This window comes from Podarcis erhardii, assembly GCF_964252035.2.
Source record: "Podarcis erhardii genome assembly, chromosome: 13".
Lineage (NCBI taxonomy): Eukaryota > Metazoa > Chordata > Lepidosauria > Squamata > Lacertidae > Podarcis > Podarcis erhardii.
In genome coordinates, this window is record NC_138502.1 from 26307454 (window position 1) to 26327457 (window position 20004).

At 43.7% G+C, this 20004-nt stretch overlaps 1 protein-coding gene across 6 annotated transcripts in view; it reads right to left on the minus strand.

Annotated features, from left to right (window-relative positions):
• KANSL1 (KAT8 regulatory NSL complex subunit 1) overlaps positions 1-20004 on the minus strand; it is a 143410-nt gene that overhangs the window by 119816 nt on the left and 3590 nt on the right. For 2 of the 6 annotated variants that reach the window (XM_081836971.1, XM_081836972.1), the window contains exon 2: positions 19615-19733. The gene's annotated coding sequence lies outside the window, so the exon portion shown is untranslated. Of the gene's footprint in view, positions 1-6523; positions 7300-19614; positions 19734-20004 lie in introns of those variants that run through there. The other 4 variants (XM_081836973.1, XM_081836970.1, XM_081836974.1 and 1 more) reach the window with 3 other exon arrangements.

Here is a 20004-nt window from a genome sequence, read left to right on the forward strand (position 1 = left end):
CAATGGCTCCCCACTTGTCACTTTTTTCTAGGATGACAAGGAACCGTTAGTGAACTCTTCAGGTTCAGTCAGTCGACCAGCTACATATCCACCTATCAGTTTACCATGTCCAGTTCTCATTTCACTAGCTTCTCTGCAATATCATCATGAGGGACTTTGTCAAAAGCCTTACTGAAATCAAGATACACTACATCCACAGCATTCCCCGTATCCACCAAGCTTGCTAACTCTTATTTAAAAAATAATACTTATATTTCAATTGAAGACTAAAGATTGCTGTGGCACCTTTTCAAAAACCAGACCTTTCCTACCTGGATTCAGGGCTGGATTTAGGTTTGATGAGGTCCTAAGCTACTGTAGGTAATGGGGCCCTTTATATGGCCAGCTGTCCTTTGTCAACAACAAATTGTCTCTGGCTTTTGTGTTGACTCTATGCTTTATGGTAATGGACCTAATGGGTATCTAAAGCCATTTGCACATAACAAAATATGTATTTTATCAAAGTAATTGTTGAACTGAAATATAATTAAGAAGTATATTAATAGTGAAATGCTTTTTAAAAAATTGGGAGTGGGGCCCTAATCTATAGCTCATTTAGCTATAAACGTATAAACATAAATCCGGCACTGCCTGGATTTCAGTACTGTATGAAGGTACCAGTTCAGACACCAGATAGGGGCATGTCATTTCTGAAGTCTCTCTTGCATAAAAAGAAGCTAATGCAGCAGTGTGGGGTTGAGATAGGACCCATTCATCCCAGTACGTCAGGTTTTTACTTTCAGGTAGATTCCTATCTAGAGCATTCAAAAAATGGTGTGCAGTGTGAACACCCTTCCTCACAGCAGTGCAATCTATTCAACAGCACATGGAGACAAGTTGGAAGCCAAAACTGAGGCCCTCCTCACTTGCCCACACCCAAGAACACCGAGGTTGTTCATTACCAGTTGTGCTCATTATCACATTACCAATTGAGCTCTGTGAGGCCTCATCACTCCAGGTGTTTATGATGAAAACCCACTTGTTTTTGTCTGCTTTCTGCGTAATTTTATTCTTCTGCTGATGAGTTTGGTTACAGTTACATATCTTGATTTATTTCTTCTGCTAAATGTTTGCCTTCATTAATGATTTTATGGATGTAGTTGCGTTTTACTATGTTTTGTTTGTAAACTAAACTTGTTGTTACCCTTAAAGGCAACCTAGAAGCATTTTTAAAAAAAATAAAATAAGAGCATGAGCTACAATATTTTTGTAATTCTTCATTCCAAGTAAGATTCATTCTACAGGACAGCTCTGTGTGACATCTATTTGGGACATTAAGACTGATGGGATCCTGGATCGATTATTTTCATTTACAATGCTTATCCTCTAGTATTCTCTCTCAAGCGAGGCCTACACAATCCCTTCCTTATCGGTGCTCAGGAGGCAACTGAAGATGTCTCCTTTATGTGACATTTGGACTGTGAGCTGAATTTTATCTCTGCATTTTGCTGTTGGGGGACATTTTATTTTATACGTTTGATTTTGACTGAATGGCGCACCACCTTTGAGCAGATGGAAAAGCAGGTGATACGTTTAAAAACAAAGCATATATTGTATATTGTATTTACAAGCCAATTATCCCAAACAAGGCAACATACAAGTAATTACAGATTCCCACTCATCCAGTAACCTCGCCATGGACTATTCACCATCTCCCAGTCTAACCTGCCTCTCAGTTGTGGGGATAAAATGAAGAGATGGATGGAGAGACAGGAGAACCATATACACCATGGGTAGGCCTAAGGCCCGGGGGCCGGATCAGTCCCAATCTCCTTCTAAATCTGGCTCACGGACGTTCCAGGAATCAGCGTGTTTTTACATGACTAGAATGTGTGCTTTTATTTAAAATGCATCGCTGGATTATTGTGGAGCATAGGAATTCATTCACCCCCCCCCCAATATAGTCTGGCCTCCCCACAACGTCTGAGGGACAGTGGACCGGCCCCCTGCTGAAAAAGTTTGCTGACCCCTGATATACACAGTATGTAATTGTTAATTAATAAATTAGGCAAAGCCCTCATTGTCTTCTATATTTTTCAACTGAATCACAGAATAACAAATCAGGAGGGAGTCATGTAGACTATCTTAACGCCATGTTCAATCCAGAGCTAGAGCACCCTCTGGCTAATTAGTTCCGCTGTCAAACTGCTCTTGCCACTGAAGTTTCTCTGATATTCAACCAAAATCTGTCCTTCTGCAACATGACTTTACCCTCTACATGACAGCCCCTGAAACAGCACTGAACAGAAAGCAGCAGGGCCTCCACCCACTGACTCACTCCTACAACAGAGACACCAGACACACAGGCAAAGGGCTCTTGAACCCTTTCCTCTGTTGCCATTCATGCTGGGGAGGCTTGGCAGAGCTCCACACTTCCTTTGGTTGCTTCACTATCATGTGACTGTGGCCGAGGTATGTAACGAAAAGAAGACTCTCTGTACCAAAGCTTTAGTTTCTGTACACACCAGAGAGGAGGGAGTTAAGGAGCCCTTTGTCCTTATCGCAGCTTGGGAGAAAGTGAACAAGGGGTCGATAGTAAGGAAGGTCATTGCAACACCAGGTTATGCTTTGGGGGCTGGGCTGGGCTTCCAGGCTGCTAGCTGCCTGACCCTACCATAAAATAGGAGTGAAAAACTTTTAATACAAGCATGTTTCTCTTGACAGTTATCATTGGTTGATTACAAGGGTCTTTCAAATGATTGATTGGTTGATTGCAAGGGCCTTTCAAATGAGATTAAAAACAAGTTGTGAGCAGCAACCTGCATGTACTATTAAGTCGAAAGAATTTCACATCTATTCACCATTAGAATTCACCATATATTTCTTTTTAAACAACCTTTTTATTATATATTTTATTAACTCTTAAACAGGCATCACATTGTTAACTAATTCTAGTTGGGAAGCCATCTGCTGAGGCAAAAATGAACCCTCTGGCACTTCCAACACGAATTTATTGCTGCTTCAGCTTTTGTGACCAAATCCCACTTTATGTATTTGGCAAAGTAGGCCCTCACCTATGAAAGCTTATGATACAAGAATGCAATTCTGTATAAAGAATTAAGTTCCGATAAAAGTTCAATGGAACTTATTCCCAGGTAAGTGTGTATGTTTTAAGTTCCAGGGGACTTATGCGGACTATAGTGGAGATACCTAACAGAAGTATAGTTTCTCCAAAATAATTTATTACAAGTCCATGAAAGCAGTAACAGAATTTTATAAATTCAAATAATTCAATTTGCCTATAGAAACAGACTCTCAGCAGACTCCCTGTGTACGTAAAAGATTGCTTGTTAAAGGGGGAAAGGACACTATCCATGAAACACATGAATACATGCATTCATAAGTACAGTTTTAATAAATAAGAATCCCCTTGCACCCCGAGAACGAGCACTCAATCCTGTTTATCTGCACATTGCCTTCCAGGACTCCTATGGGCTGAGGTCAACTTCTAAATGAAACAAAAAACTTCACACTTCCTCAGATTTCACGCTCTTAATTTATGTAATGCCACTGTCCTACAACCAACACTATTGTGACATTATGAAATGTAAATAGAGACATTTTAAACCATATATCACACACCATAATACACACATATAATCCAGCCCAAGCTGTCACTTATTTCACTTTTCCGTGCCTTCATTACCAAATTTTCACTATATATTCCCCCATATTGTAGACAAGAACCCAGAGGTGTTTACTGTATCAGGCTTACTTGGTTGGCAGAATTTTTCCTGCTACACTAGATTCTAGCAGAAGTTTAAGTTAAACAGTTTTCAATGACACCTAAACACCATTTTATTAAATGTCTAACTACAGCAACCACTCACAAGTTCCTTTTTGACGACAGCCACTAACTCCAATTGCTGTGCAGCACAAGTCTACACATATTTACTCAGAAGTTGCACTCTGGTAAGTGGGACTTACCAGTACTCCCTAGTAACTGCCTTTAGGATCACAGCCTTAATGTCTAATCTGTTGATACAGGGGTGTTACAGTATTTTTCCAACAAAGAGTAGTTCTTTTTAAAAGTCATATATTTACCTTACCCCCCCACACAGAGAGAGAAAATTCTATGTAGATCAGTAAGCCACAAGGATTGACTTCTAGAATTTTTGTGAGCCTGTCGCAACCAGAAGTACTCTCCTTCACTTTCACAACATGTTTTAACTTCTAAGGGAGAGCTTTTTACCTAAGCCTTATTTTTAGAATTACGTATCATAGACACAGAGCAAGCATCACATGACATGACGCAACAGCTTGAGAGAAAGAGGCCCAAATTGTTGTCAAATTAACATTCACAACATAACCATAAAAAATGGGAAATGTTATTTCAATTAATTTCATGTGATAAAAGATAGAATTCTGTAGCACTGAACAAGTTTATCATCAAAGTACAGTTACAGTACAGATAACCCCTACTCCCCCCCCCAAAAAAATACGGGTAACCTTGTTTTTAACTGACACCTCATTTTAAGATGATTCTGCAGCAGACCAGTCAACCAACAGCATCATTATTTACAAAACATTCTTTAATTTGACATCTTTAAGCAAAAAAGTTTAGTGAACTGAAATTGTTTACAGTTTAAGGGGGGGTGGAAACATTCCCGCCAATTCTAAATCATTAGTGATAAAAGGCAGACAAGCAACATCAAATGCCAAATGGCTCACTAAGACAAAACCAAGTTTGTAAATGAAACAGCCACTGTGCAGTTCAAACAAATGGGGGAAGGGGGAGGTATGTTAACATACACTAAGCTGTTACAAGTAAGTTTCAGAGTAAGTACACTGAATAGTGAGATGGTGACAGAAGCCACGTTTACTGGCATAACTATCATACCACTTACTACAGTGACCCAACTCTACACCTCATCTACAGGCCCTATTAAAATAAAGAGGCAAATCCCACGGGTTAAAGATTATGCAAAAGAAGTGTTATGCAATTTGTGCCTGGTTTCTTCAAAACGTATACAAGAGTTTGTTTGACTAGAGTGTCCCCACCACCACTAACATGAAAGTCGGTTTAGAAACGAACCGACCAAAAAGACAGAGAGAAAGAATAGGGGGAGGGGAAAACAAATTCATTGTTGTTGACCGTAGTAACAAAGCTACCCATACAACAGCAAGCAGTCACCACAACGCGCACACAAAAAAATGACTGCCAACCAGCCACGTGACGGCGAGATCTCCAACACAGGCGCGCGCGCACACACACACACACACACATACACAGGCGCACACGCGCAAGATGTTTGAGAATGGAAACTGGGGATGGGTTTAGAAGGCTGTGATGGAACTTCGGGCGCGCCGGCGTTCGAATGCTGGTGAGAAGTAGCAAACTGGAAGGCGTGCATGTTTTATGAATAGGGGGAGGGGGGTAGAGGAGGAGAGACACACTAAACACAAAGAGAAAGAAACTCCAGTTGGGAAGCTCTCTTTTCTTTGCTAAAGGAGGGGGAAGCCTTCAATTTAAAGTGGCGCCATCAGAAACCAGCCTCTCTTCTTCTTCCCCCTCCCCCTCGCTCATGCAATGGAGCCGCAATACTTCGCCTAGGCGCGCACACGCACATACAAACACCAGTCTCAAAAGAGTCGGGCTAGGTTTTTTGTTTAAAGCCACTTAAGCGGGGGGGGGGGGAGGCAGAGAGAGAGACGCGATTATGGTGGGCATTAAGACACCGCTTTGACTGTGCAAAGTGCTTTACTCTATTGTAAAGTGAGCACTGCGGGAGTGGTCGTCTCTATTCCCAAACAAAGTCAACCCACCTCCTTTTTCTCGCTTCTCCCCCCCCCACCTCCACCCCCAACCGTAAAGAGACCGGGTAGAGTGCTCGTAATCTAGCACCACCACCCTTTTCCCACACTCAACTATGATCGATTTTAAGGATTGAACGTTCTTTTGCCACCTGATAAAGCGCGATTACACCAAACTGCATGGCTTTTTAAAGCACCGCGGGGGGGGGGCAAGAGAAGGGGAGCTGCATTTTAGGTGCAGGACACCGCAAACGCCTCGGACTGTTGCGAACCCGTAAGACGCAACAACAACCAACGACGGCGAGGAGAAAGTATCAGGGCAAATAATAATAATATTCGTCATGGAGACTTGAGAGCCTGGCTGCGCCTGGCACCGGGGGCTGGAGAAGAAGGAAAGCGGGCAGGGAAGTTTATTATCATCGCTGTTATGCTTAAAGGAGGGGGGGCGGGAGGAGAGGAATAAACATAATTAAATAGAGGGTACATCTTAGGACCAGAAATTAAAAGCAACGGTATAGGAAACATAGGGCAAAGGTGTTGGTGGGGGGAGAGAGGGGGGTAAAAATAAGTTGTTTTCTGGCCGCCGAGGGCGCTTCCGAGGGCGCAGCCAGTCAGCCGCGCTAACAAAGGCAGGGAGAGAAGGGCCGAGCAAGGGCAACGGGGAAAGCCAACCCAAGCCAGCAATGGAGCAAGGCGGGCGAAAGCAAAGCAAGCAGGCGGCGGCACCTACCACGTGATGGAGCCGAGAGCAGAGTCCGGGCGGATCCGGCCCGGTGCAAAAAAAATAAAAAAAAAAATAAAAAGGGCGCAGTTTGCAAACAAGGCGAGTGAAGCCGAGTTCTCTTCACTGCCGCCGCCGCCGCCGCCGCCTCTGCCTCTCCCACCGCCGTAGTCGTCTTCGTCGCCGCTGCTTTTCTTTCTCTCTCGCCCGCTCCCCCTTTTCCCCCCCCTTCCTCCCAGCCCCGGCTCCCCTTTCCCTGCCCGCCTGCTCCCTGCTCTCCTGCAGGCAAGGAGGGCGGGCGGGCAGGAAAAGGGCTGGGGAAGGAAGGGATTTGGGGAGGGGGGGAGAAGGTTGTCTCCTCTTTTGCAACCACCCCCACACCCCGGAGGAAAAGGAGGAGGAGGTGGAGGAGGAAGAAGAGGCGGCGGCGGGGGAGAAAGAAGGTGCTCCTCTTTCCTCCCCCCAGCGGCGGCGGCGACTGCTGTTGCGGTGCCTCCGCCTCCTCCTCCTACTGCAAAGGAGGGTCTCTCGCTCGCTCGCTCGCTCGTCTTCAAAGTGGGGCACAGGGTGCAATAATCTCTGCGGCGCTGCCTTCTCCCCGTCTTCGCCCCCTTTTATCCTGTGCCTTCGCGCCCTACCCTCCGCCCGGGCACGACAGCAGGGCAGCCGCTGCGGGCGCGGAGGTGGCGCTGCCGCCGCTGTTTTTCTGCTGCTAAATTCTGTTCGGGGAAAAAAATGGCGGCCGGGCTCCTTCTCTGCCCTCCTCCTCCTCCCTTTAATCGGAGAATGCACCGGGCAGGCAAGGCAGCGCGAGGCAGGGGGAGGAGGAGGGAAAGCGAAAAGAGGAGGGAGGAGGGGAGGGAAGAGAGAGAGAAAAAAAGAAAGAGCCAGAGAAAGGGAGGCGCGAGCGCCACCGCCGGTTTCCCGAGCGCACTGCGGGCGAGCGCGCAGCCTCTGCAGCTTAAAAAAAAAAAAAAAAAAAAAGAGGTCTCTTTTTTTTGCGCGCGCGAACAAGCGGGCAGACGCGAGTTAAAAAGGCGCGCGCGCGCCTCCCCCGCCCTCCCCGCACACAAGCAAGCGAGCGAGCAGATGAATGGGAGGGCGGCGCGCGACCCACGGAGAGGGCAGGCAGCGGCACGCTCGGAACAAGCTGAGGAGTTAGAAGGGCACGAAAACAGCATTTTGAATATCTCAGGGGCTGGCGAGGTTGAAAGCCAGTCCTGCTGTTTGGCAGAGTGAGGCAGCAGCAGCCGGTTCTGAACTTTCAGGAGAGGCAGGCGAAGTGTGGATAAATATTTTTATATCATATAAATACACACGCATATTTACTGCTCAGTTGGGAGGAGAGGCGCTTGTGGGATTTTTCTACCTCAGGTGCCAAAGCAGCAGTCTTGGGTACTATACGACCCTGGTCTTGTGTGGGAAAGAGGGCACTATTTGCAGCTCCGCCTCAGGCAACAAAATATATTGGACTGGCCCAGCAAATGTCTTAAATGTTGACCCTTATAAACCCCTAAATGCATGGAGCTCAAGTGTACCTTGGTATGTGCAGCGCCCAAAAGGCAACTTCAGGAGAACGGCGCATATTCAGAACTGCCCTCCCTTAATAAGAATTTGAATCAAGGCCTCCAAAACTGTGCCTAATATTCTAACTGCTCAAAACACCTTCACTTTCTCACCACAATAGGCTACCACTGTAATAGATAATTTACCTTCCTGCAGGTTATCCTACCACCATGGTGTTTGCTTTCACTCTGATCGGTTTTACGCTGCACTCTGAAACACCGTACTTTTAAAGCCAGATCCGCAGAAATAGAAGCAACACTGAGGCTTCTTTCAGCCCAGTTCTCTGTGAGTTAAAATTACTTGGCGTTGATAATTAGAAAGCATTTGTGCTAAATATGTCTGCCTGCAAAAATAGCATCACAATGCAAGTGCAACACTGGGTTTTCTAATGCAACATTAGTGAGGCTCTGGTATGCCCAAAGCACTTAAAAGGGAGTTGGGTCCAATATGAACTTTGTTAGAGACTTGCAAAGCTGCTAGATTGAAGCTGCTCAACAGAAAACACTGCAAGCAAGCAATAACCACAGTCAAGACAAGCCATATAAAATTATTGCATTACTTTCAGATATAAAGATAATTGATCTACTGTCCTCTAATGGATTACCATGAATATGCAAGTGGCTGCTGCTTTGCTCCAAGCCAAATCTTGCCTTCACATCAAGGTTTGGTTTGCAGCAGAACTAACCATGACCCCTGGTTTGAACTAAGCCAAAAGTTATTGTTTGTTCCTCCCACTCATGCTAGATGAGGAGCAGAGCAAGAGTATTCACTGTGCCCTTAGTAAACTATTAACTATGGTTTAGCATGCTGTACAAACTTTGCCATAGGCAAAGAGTCTAATGAGATGTTAGTCTAGGAAATAATCCTATTGCTCACCTTTGGGATGACAGCAAACATCAGTTTAAATGTATGATTATGAAAATTTCTTCACACACCCCAATATTTGAATAATCTATCATTTTATTTAACTCTCCTCCCCTGACAACCCTAATAACCCCTTGTTCATTGGATGGGAACTATTTGCAGGAAAAATACATTTTTAAACTTATTTTAAATAATATTATTTTATTTGTTTGTAGAGTCTTCCCCTCACCAAGATTTACCCTCTCATCTGCCAGGCGCCATCCCTTGAGTTCCCACACTTCACCTTGTCCATCTCAGGACCTGAACCTTAGGAGACATAACAAGCATAGAGGAAGCAGCTTCCTTTAAGGAAACTTATGGATCCTTCCGACATCACCCAAGCAGCATGGAAGTCACTGCAGTTTCTGTCATTCATGTGCTACGCTAGCACAGAAGCTCCAGGACATGTGGGAGGGGTCCCCAGCATGACTACTTCCCACTCCCAAGGGACAGGCTGGAATGGCCATCACCTGCACGCCCAGCTTCCAATGTGAAGGCCCCCATTCATTGCAGTTGCTCCTATGCTACTAATGCATCCAAAGGGGTCCCTGGTGAGGTCACCAAGGAAGTCAAGGCAGGATTTCCTATCTCACAGCACATACCCTATGCCAGGGGTTCCCAAACTGTAAATGAAAGCAGCGATGAAAATGCAATGAAAAACCACACAGCATCTAGCACAGTACAATACAATTGTTAAAACTGGCAGAAAAATCAGTGGGTGACCTGCCACAGTGTTTGAAACTCCCATTGTTCTAGGTGCATTTTGCGACAGGGAATTTCATTAGCCTGAGCAGTTTCTGAGCTCTGGGCACAGTACTGTGCCTAAGATTTCAGATCAAAACTGCAGAGTGGAAGGAAAGGAGGGCCTTTTCCTGCCTCCCCACTTCCAGCTACTCTCTGAAGACTGGAGAAGAGACCCTTAAGAACGTTAGGGTGGTGGGCAGGGGAAGGACCAGACCATGTGAAAAATGAACATAATATTTTAGCTGCAGTTCATTCATTTTCAGCTTTGTATTCTTGTTATAAAAAATGTGACCTAAGCATTCCGTTGTAGAGCCCATAACCAAGGTTTAAGGTGCCATTTAGCTCCTAGACCCTCAGCAGTTCTCAAGTGGCCCACGGCAAAAAAAAAAGTTGGGAAAAACTGTCCAACACCAAATGAGTTTACACCCTGGAGCACCATTCCTAGGGTCTTTTAATTGGTCGCTGGGATAGCTCAGTCGGTAGAGCATGAGAATCAACCTCAGGGTTATGAGTTTGAGCCTCATGTTGGGCAAAAGATTCCTGCATTGCAGGAGTTTGGACCAGATGACCTTTATGGTCCCTTCCAACTCTACAATTCTATGATTATAAGTTCTTACTACCCTGATGGTGGGAGGGATCTGAGCAAGGCTAAATCCTGCTGTTTTGGCTGCGCACATCAGAAGTGCACCCTCCCACATCAGCTGGTATCACTCAGCGACGTCAGCTGGCTGACAGGTGTTGTTTGGGGGAAATGGCCTCATGGACTAAACTGATGGACCAAGACTGCCCCACCCACCCGCCCCGGGTTAAAGAGAATCCCCTCTGCTCAGAACACACAAGTTTAAATTAACCGAAAAGCTAATGACCCCCAGAATTACAAGCAGGAAAGAAGCAGGAAAAAGATGTTGGCTTGAACCTTTGGTACTTGCACTAGCTGTTCAAATAGGCAGGTAGGTCATATCAGAGTAACAGGCAGGTGGTTTGGGTTACGGTTAGGTTAAGTCAAAAGTCCTTTCTGCTCTTTGGCAGAAAATGCAGCATGAACTCCAGGGAGCACAGCTGGCTAACTCCAAACTTAAGACCTTGAACACAACACTTGGTTGCATATTTATAGAAACATGCTTGCAAAACTGATGCAATGGGATGACGCTGCTTGGGGTAAAACAGGTAAACCTGTGGCTGCAACATACACCTCTGCCCATTTGGAAGGCAGGCAGGCAGGTAAGTTCTGGGTAAAAGCAAAGCTCTATGAAGGATCTACCATTTAACCTGTTGTATCCCTAATTCTCTGTGACAGCTGTCTTTTTTCCTTTTTGCGCAGTGAATTATTTTTGTGAATTATTGTGACACCCACTGAGATCATAGCTCCCTACATCTTTGCTAGCACATCTTTCAAAGATTCCACCCACCACCCAATGATCTCAACACCTGTCAAGCCATAAGACTGGGGGGTGGGGGCCACAAGCGTCTTTCATTGCATCAAGAGTAGTTCCTGTCACTTCCCAAGCAATTTTACCTTTAGGAAGGGAGGGAGCAAAAGGGTCCTTTCCCCCTCATCTGCTACTATTCACTACCAATTGGTATCATATAGTACAATTGATTTGCTATGTGTATTTTTTATTATTATTATTATTATTATTATTATTATTATTATTATTATTATTGACTTAAGAAAATTATACACATTTGCTATGTGTATTAATGCCCTTATTGGTCTGGAATTCACAACACCTCTCTGAAGCAGGCCAATGCTATTCCCAATTTACACTTAAAGAACTGAGGTTGAAAAACTTAACCCAATGACTCTTTAGCAAACACAGGCCTAAATGTAAGTTTTACAATGCTCCATTTACAGCTCAGCAACTCTCTTTCATTTACACAGAAGGAGAAAGGGCTAAGATATTCCTCCTGGCGTTTACTAGAGCATGCATGAGCAACACAAGAGGTATTTATTCTACATCTGGGTATCTGTAGCCACCTACATCCCTAGCTTAGACAACCACAGTGCATTGTACATGGGGCTACCTTTGAAGCACCAAAACTGCAGTTCTTCCAAATTACAGCAGAGGGGATACTGACTGGGACCCATTAGGTGTTGTGTATCTCACTGACTGGCAAACGATCTATTTTCAAGCATGATTCATGATAGCACTCGCCTTTGTCTTTCTCCCCTTGTGTTAACAGCCTGGACATGCTTAAATATAAGGACCTGACTATGAGGCATTTCAGATGTGAGACAGGTGGTAACTGTGGAGCAGAACCTTTTCTGGCACCCCTATTCTAGACCAGCTTCCCCAATGAGACCTTCCAGGCACTCACTCATGGTACCTTCTCAGTGCCAGATGAAGAGCTTGCTCATTTTCGCAGGTCTTTTAGGTATTTCAGTTTTTCACTTGCTGCCTTCACTGAAGGCAGCCCTCTTTAGAAAAGTTTTAAAATTATGTTTTTGTATATACTGGAAGCTGCCCACAGTGGCTGGAGCAGCTCAGTAACATGGTGGGGTACATATAATAAAATTATTTTCATTATTAAGATCCCTTGCTATGCTGCTGGTTGAAACCAGTTTTATTGCTATTGCTGTTTATACATCATTGGAGTCTTCAGACTTCAGGATAATATGGCAGCAAGAAATACTATAGCTCTAACATTTCTCTGGTGAAAATAGGGACATCCTATTCAACAACAACAACAACAACAATTTTTATTTATACCCCGCCCATCAGACATAATTAAACATTTTAAAACCTTCCCATGAAACACAGTTTAACTGGTTCCAAGTAAACATGCATAGGATTGTGCTGCCCAAAGCAGGCCTCTTTATTGAGGCTAAATTACCATTCAACCTCAATAACTTACATGAGGTTCCTGCAATTACAATTCTAAAATGTGCAGAACTGTGGTTTTTTTGGGGGGGGGGCAGTGAGCTAGCACTGTATTCCTAGCCTGTTCTGGAGCTTCCAGCAGCATAGCTCCATAAGACACAGGGCTAGAAACTTGATAGATTTTATAGATCTCTTTGTAGTGCACAGTCCTGATTCTGACTTTAAACGGTTTAGGTTGTGAAAACACTGCAGCTTGTGCCCTCTGTTTCCTCCACACACCCATTTGGATTTTTTTTTAAAATACTATTCTGTTTGAACAAGGGCAGCTTTGTGAAGAAACCAAGATTCTGTTAGATAGGGAGGGGTCTGAGCAAAAAGCAAATGTCCTGTTTAGATAAGGGACAGCCTATGAGCCGAGCATAGATATATAAGGTGTTTTGAAACAGGCTTCCTATTCTATAAAGGGCAACAAACAAATGGAGTTTTCTAATACGCAATGTGCAAGGGAGGAGTGTGTGGAAAAGGAAGTGACTGGGGCGGGGGGGGAAGGGCCACCGCTCATGAACAGGGCACGTGCTTTGCATGCAGAAGGTCTCCAAGCAGCCCAGTATTGGGAAGTTTTTAATGTTTGATGTTTTATTATGTTTCTATATGTGTTGGAAGCTGCCCAGAGTGGCTGGGGAAACCCAGTCAGACAGGCGGCATATTATTATTATTATTATTATTATTATTATTATTATTAGGATCCAGATCCTGGCGAGGTTCTCCACCCAAATCTATTGCCCATTTCCTGGCCCATTGATGTTAGGACAGGGTGGGAATCTCCAAGTTGCAACATGAAAACCCTATTGCCTTCACTCTGAACTGTAACATGAAGTATTGAAAGTATTGTCCACCGTGTGAAATGTAGACATTTAAAGAAAATAAAAGTGTACATATTTAGGCACTGTTTGTGATCAGTTTTGCAGAACTAGAGGCAGGCGGAAGTAGGGGATTGCTCCCATTTCTGTCCACCTCTCCCCAGTGGCATAGGAAAGGGGGTGCTGGGAGGTGCGGTCCACCCCAGGTGCCAACACTGAGGAGGGGTGACAAAATGGCAAAAACATGTGTTTTTGAAAAAGTAACTCCTGCACCCACCACACGCTCCTTCCTACGCCACTGCAGGAACACTCTCCCCTCACAATTTTGCTAGCACATGCTGATGTTTTTGTATTCCTGTGTTGGGGGGAAGCCTGCTGGAATATTTGGCAATAAGTATGACAACTAAGTAATAAAATGTGTATTTTAAAAATATACACAACAGGTAGAAGATCATCTGTATTTACTACAGCAACACCTATCACCTTCTGGCTGCAAAAAGTCCTTCCTTGCAACACCTTATGTAGGCCCAATAATAAAGAGGTGATCACCTTAAACCAATTTGAGTGCATATCATATGCTGAAGCTGATAGCAGCGACAGCATGTTCCTGCTCTGCTCAACACCACAGATTGCAGTGCTTCAGACAGCCACAAGGCGGCATAGCTACCCCTTGAGCACCTCCCAATCCTTTTCCGTAATGCAAGTTAGCAGACACTCTGCGAGTGAAGGTGACGAAGGGAAACAATGCTGTCAGTCACTGCACGGCCTGCTGGGAAATGTAGTTCACTATTTAGATCATGCGACTCCAGCAGTTTGCACAGGCTCTATCGCCGCCACCAGGGCAAACACAACAACTACTTTCATATGCATGTACGCAGTAGGGGATCCTAAAATGTCGTCTGGCTTAAATTTAATGGAGCTGTATTTTTAGTACAACTGTAGTCAGTGAACATTTTAAGCACTGCCCACTGAATATACTCTTCATGAGTATATAAGACAAAGAAAAAGACAATTAACTGAAGATTTTTTATATATATAAAAATCTCATATACAGTTTTATATTAAAGAAACATATTATTGAGTATTAGTAGTTCTCAAAAATACATGTTTAAAATTAAGCTGCAATTATACTCCCCTAGGGACGGGCTCTTGTACATAAGAATCAGGACCCGAATTTCTAAGTAAGTAAAATAAGTACAGTATATAGAGCTTTAAATTGTTTGCACTGAATTGTGGGGGTCTCTGCTTCATTTTCTCCGTGCTAGTTTTGTTCAACAGACGCACTGAGTATAACTTAACTGGATGCAACCAGAGTAGGCACATTGAAATTAATAACCCCAAGTTAGTAGTTTCCATTAATTTCAATGGGTCTGCTCTGAGTATGATTAACACACTACAATCCACTCTCTCTTTCACTTCACACAGAGGCAACTTCAATACCATCCTTTGCCATTTTAGGTTTGGAAGCTGTGTGCATCTCTGCTCAACCCATCTCCCAAGTTTCCTCCAGACGAACTGATTATTTAGCTTTCATCTTGATTTGCTTGCACAGACTATGCCCTGTCTTTATTGAGCAATTGTTCTGATTTGTTTCCTGGGCTGTTATATGAAAATGAGCATTTATTCTGCATTCATCCTCATTTGCCTGTGGATCTTCACATCCCTTTGCATTAATCATTTGTTCTCCCTGAACTTTTCATTGCATTTCCCTGTCACCTTCAAAACGGAAAAAAGTCAGCTGCTGTTTTTGTTAAAGTAGATCTGTTGTACTAGGGCAGGGGTCCCAAGCAGCCCATGGGGGTCGTTTAACGAGTCACCCCCGAACTGAGCCATCCGCTCGGCAAGGCCCCACACACTGCGCTAAACCAGTGCAGTGTGGCACGGGCTTCCGCAGCACCAGAAATCGTGTCTGCGCTGACGCCAGAAATCACATCTGCGCAGAAGCAGATGCCAGAAATCGCGGGTGCGCGCGCAATCTGGCACATGGTGGGATGTCTGCTGGAGTGAACTGGCCCAGGTGAGGTAAACCTTGCCGACCCCCGTGCTAGAGCAACAGAGAGCTGTTATCTACTTTAACTGCACAAACCTGAAGTTTCAGTACGGATTGAATCCCTCCTGCAAAATAATGACAGCCAGCAGAAACCCTTTGTCTTCCGCTTCTTCTTCTGGGCTATGCACTTATGGGAGACAACATACACACTCCCATTTTCCAATTTCATCTCAACAATGAATAGACTTCTCAGGACTCTCAGCAAGGGAGGAAGTAAAGTCTTGTCAACGTAACCTCTGCTATCAGGACCTTTCTATGTAAAACGTAATTATGGACATTTGTTATAGTGATGGTGTGCACACATGCCCCTCCTCAGAAGAGAAAGCTCCAAGCCAGGGCAGTTCCAGGTGCCAACCTATGAAGAATCCATAGAAAATGATTTATTTTTCCTATGGAACACTGGGATTTGAGGGCAGGGGAAGACAGCAGAGTTAGATATAAAGTGTTCTTAGATATGCTGTAAGCTGCCCAGAGTGGCTGGGGAAGCCAAGCCAGATGGGTGGGGTATAAAATAATAATAATAATAATAAATTTTATTTTATTTTATTATTTTATTCAATTCTATTTTTTATTTTTACAAAGGAAACATTCCATAATAAGCAAAGCAGAAACAACACAGTTTGGAAAGGATGGAAGGAAGGGCGGATATGTCCTTTGAACTGAACTATAAAAGAACCATTTGTGATTTCATTTTGTCTTTTGGGGCACAGATAGGGTGCAGGGTACAGTGGGCAGCACACTACAAAGCTGGGATGGTTTTAAGGCAGGGAGCCAGACCAGTGATTTTATACACACACATTCTAGCTGTCTCAGAAGAGTCGTGGAATTTCATTGCGTGCCGATTAATAGGTGCAAAAGAGACATTTCTGTTACGTGAAAGATGTCATTTCCAAATGTGTAAAAGACGAAACAAGCAGTTCAGATAGAAAGCATCTGCTCACAGGTGAACAAAGAACACCACAGGAAGTTTGGATGAAACTGTACATCCACCTCCCTTCATGACCTCCAATCCCTTTACAGGCACATTTAAAGCTGCATTTCTGTCTTTCACTGATGGGCACCGACAGCAGGAGACACACCTTAGGGGAGCTGGCGCATCTCTCAAGCAGTTACTTAGTTTCCCCACTTTCCATGCTGTGAGGAAACTAGCTATGAAAGCAAGGATGATGAGCTGATGATATTCAGAGGTCAGAAATGGCACCGGAAGCAAGATGGAGAACCATTGTCCGCATTATGAAAAGAGACAGCACGACAGAGCAAGGAGGTTGTTAAGCATACAGGAGCTCAATGACCCTTTTCAAACCTGAAAACAGAAACAGCCATTTCTGGTGAGGGTGAGAGGGATGCTTAACCCTTTCCCCACTCCAAATGGTGCTTGAGAGCGCCACAAAGCTTTCCAAGTGATGGTAGCCTTAAACCACTCACTATTTCTGTGTCTAGCCTACTTTATAGAATTGCTGCAAGACTAAAATGCTTTTCTGAACTCTGTGAAAAATGATCTAAGAGTAGGACAACAGGCAATGCTGTAAAAAAACCAAAAAACTACAGGCAGCTGATTTCACGTTAAATACTAGAAGGAAACCTGCTAACCATAACATCCACAGCCAGAAAACACCTTTATTAGCATGCGTTAACTAACAAGTTGCTCAGTAATCAAACAACCTGGAAAGTGAGGCTATGGGGTTTCTTTTTTTGGAGTTTTTCAATTAAACACTAGACAGGCATCTGTCAGGAACTCTTTAGGTCTATGACAGTCTTCATGAAGAAACCAGACTAGACTACGTAACTCTCTGTAGAAGCTTCTACTTTGTCAACATAATGGTGGGTTAGTCCCCTCTGTGCCAACATTTTAGCACATCCAGCACTTCACTCTAGCAAGTGTAATCTGTGTGGAGAAGTAGATTGCTACTGGCAGATTAACTATCTGTCAACCTAGTCTGGATGCACAGAATACTGCAGCGTCAATGGAGGGTGGGGGAAAGAGACAGCTTTCAGCAACTCCTGAACGCCAAGCCAAAGGGTAGCTAACAGTCCCTTCCAGATGTAGCTCCCATCATCCCTGACCATTGAACATGCTGATGGGAGCTGGACTCCAACAACTGCTAGAGAGCATCACATTGGCTACCCCTATGTGCATTAGACATTCTTTATCCACAGCTGCATGCCCTCTTTAGTCTATAATCGGAACTATGGTAGCAAACAGGTCGGAGGCAATGCACTTCAGGTATGCATATCGACAGTGCTCAGTAAGAGAATTCGTCAACTTTAAGTTCATTTAGTGTATTCCCAGTCTTTTGCTGTAGTGAAAAAACAAAAAAATGGAACAGAACAAAACACTAGTGGAGAAAGAAATTTTGGAAAGCGCAGCAGAGACTCCAGGTACCGTCTCTCTCCACTGCTCTGCTTACAAATGGCCCAGTGCTAACTTAGCAAAGTGGCAGCATGTGGAAGTGTGTTGTGCTACACATTCATGTCGGAAGTCAAATTATCTTGTTTCTCCCAACAGCGTACTGCCCAAGAACTTTTAACACCACCAGGTTATTTGTTTAAAGGGGAAAGACCCCTCCCAAGAGAGACAGAAATAAACACTGGCTCAAACCAGGGCCAGCCCATAGTGTGAAATAGCAGGTGGCACTCCCGTTCCCAAGACAAGGTGCACAGTACTCAAAAGGGCAGCCAAGTTATTTTGTTAGAAAAGTCTCAAAAGCAATCTCCACACACTTCCTGACAGTGAAAATTAGTTAACAAATACTGACAATTTCATGACGCCAAAAATCAGCTGCCTTTCAGCAGCCACCTCACTCAGCACAACTCCAACAAAGACCACTTACCACTCTCTGAGTACTTACTAGTGCCATTTTATGAAATTCATGAAATAAATTTGTTTGTTTGTTTGGGGACCAGGGCTAAATCCATTTGAAATTAATTTTATTCCACCCAATGCATTTTCTTATTTGCATTTTCATTGTCAACTATCTCTGCTGTGTGCATTTCGCTCGTCTCACATTTCTGCACAAAGAGAACATTCCAGTTCTTGCCTTCTACAGCATATGAACATTTTGCCTGGCTTGGTAATATTTATTTAAAATAGAGGGCAGGGGATATACCAGAGTTTGTGATTTCAAGCTACAAGTTTGCATCCAAAATGTCAGTTCTGTAAAACACAGGTTTCTCTTTGCTATGTGTGTGTGAATGGCAGCAAAACTATTACAAGATCAAAAGTAGAAATTATCACATGGTCTCATTGAGCGCAAGGTGAGAAAAGCATTTTGTGTGAACACAATGTTGTAGTGCACACAACTCAGAGGAAGGTACCACAAGTCTTAAACTAGGAATACAGAAAATCAGAATTCTCTAACACTGCCTCCATACAATATGCAGTTCAATCAAAAAACACAAATAACAAGCTGCTTTTTATAAGAATGGACTCTCCAAATGGACAAAAACAATGTATAATTTGTTAAGAGATTGAAACTTCAGGCTTCCACCATGCAACTGGTTCCCTGATGCAGGGCTGAGGAATATGTGGAGGCGACCAGATGTTGTTGGGATTACAATTTCCATCATCCCTGGCCACTGGCAATGTTGCTTGGGGCTGATGAAAATTTGAGTCCAACAACACCTGGAAGGCACCAGGACTGCCCTAATGCAAGGGGTGGGCAGGCTACAGAGAAAGAAATAATAATAATAATAATAATAATAATAATAATAATAATAATAATAATAATAATGGTCTTTCTGCAACTTATGCATGACATGGAAAGGTTTCAGAACAGAGACAACAGGAATGACCAGGTGAATAATCTTTCAGCTGGTGGTGTGCTTCTGAAAAAAACAAGTTTTCAACACTTGACTTCTGCAACATGTGGGGTGAAAGAAAAGTGATCTAACCACCTAAACTGGATTAGAAAATATTTCCCAGGCATTAAACAACATCAGTAAAGAATGAATTGTATTATATTTTCCTGTTAAATAGTTGTAGTGTTGACTGGAAAAGACTTACAATCACTCTCCTCTAGCAGGAGGAGATAGCACTGCAAATGCATCTCACTTTGACAACTGAATCCAAACAGCTTTGGGGGCTGCACCCAGATTCAAACTAACCTCTTCTGAACTCCACACCCCCCCCCACTATTGACAAACATAAAATCTTACCTTATAGCACACTGTGGCAGAATCCATAGTGTCCAAGAGTGATGTGGAATCCCGTAATCAAGGAGTTTCTTTAGAGCTGTTAAGATCTCTCTTATTTTGAGAAAGAAGGAAACTGGCGCCTGCAACAAAATGAATATAACAGTAGAAATAAATGGGACACATAAAGTATACATGACTGTATCTGGCATATGAGAGAGCAGGAGGGGAAAGGAGGGCAAAATTGGAGAAGATGGGAAGAAATGGAAACACACTATACTGCTAAAATTCCGATGGGGTTTTTCCAGAATATTTTCCATAGTTTTGCAAACAATAATTCAGGAAGCAATTGTCCTTCCCCTCCTCCACTTGCTTGCTAGCCAACCAACCAACCAACCAACCAACCAACCAACC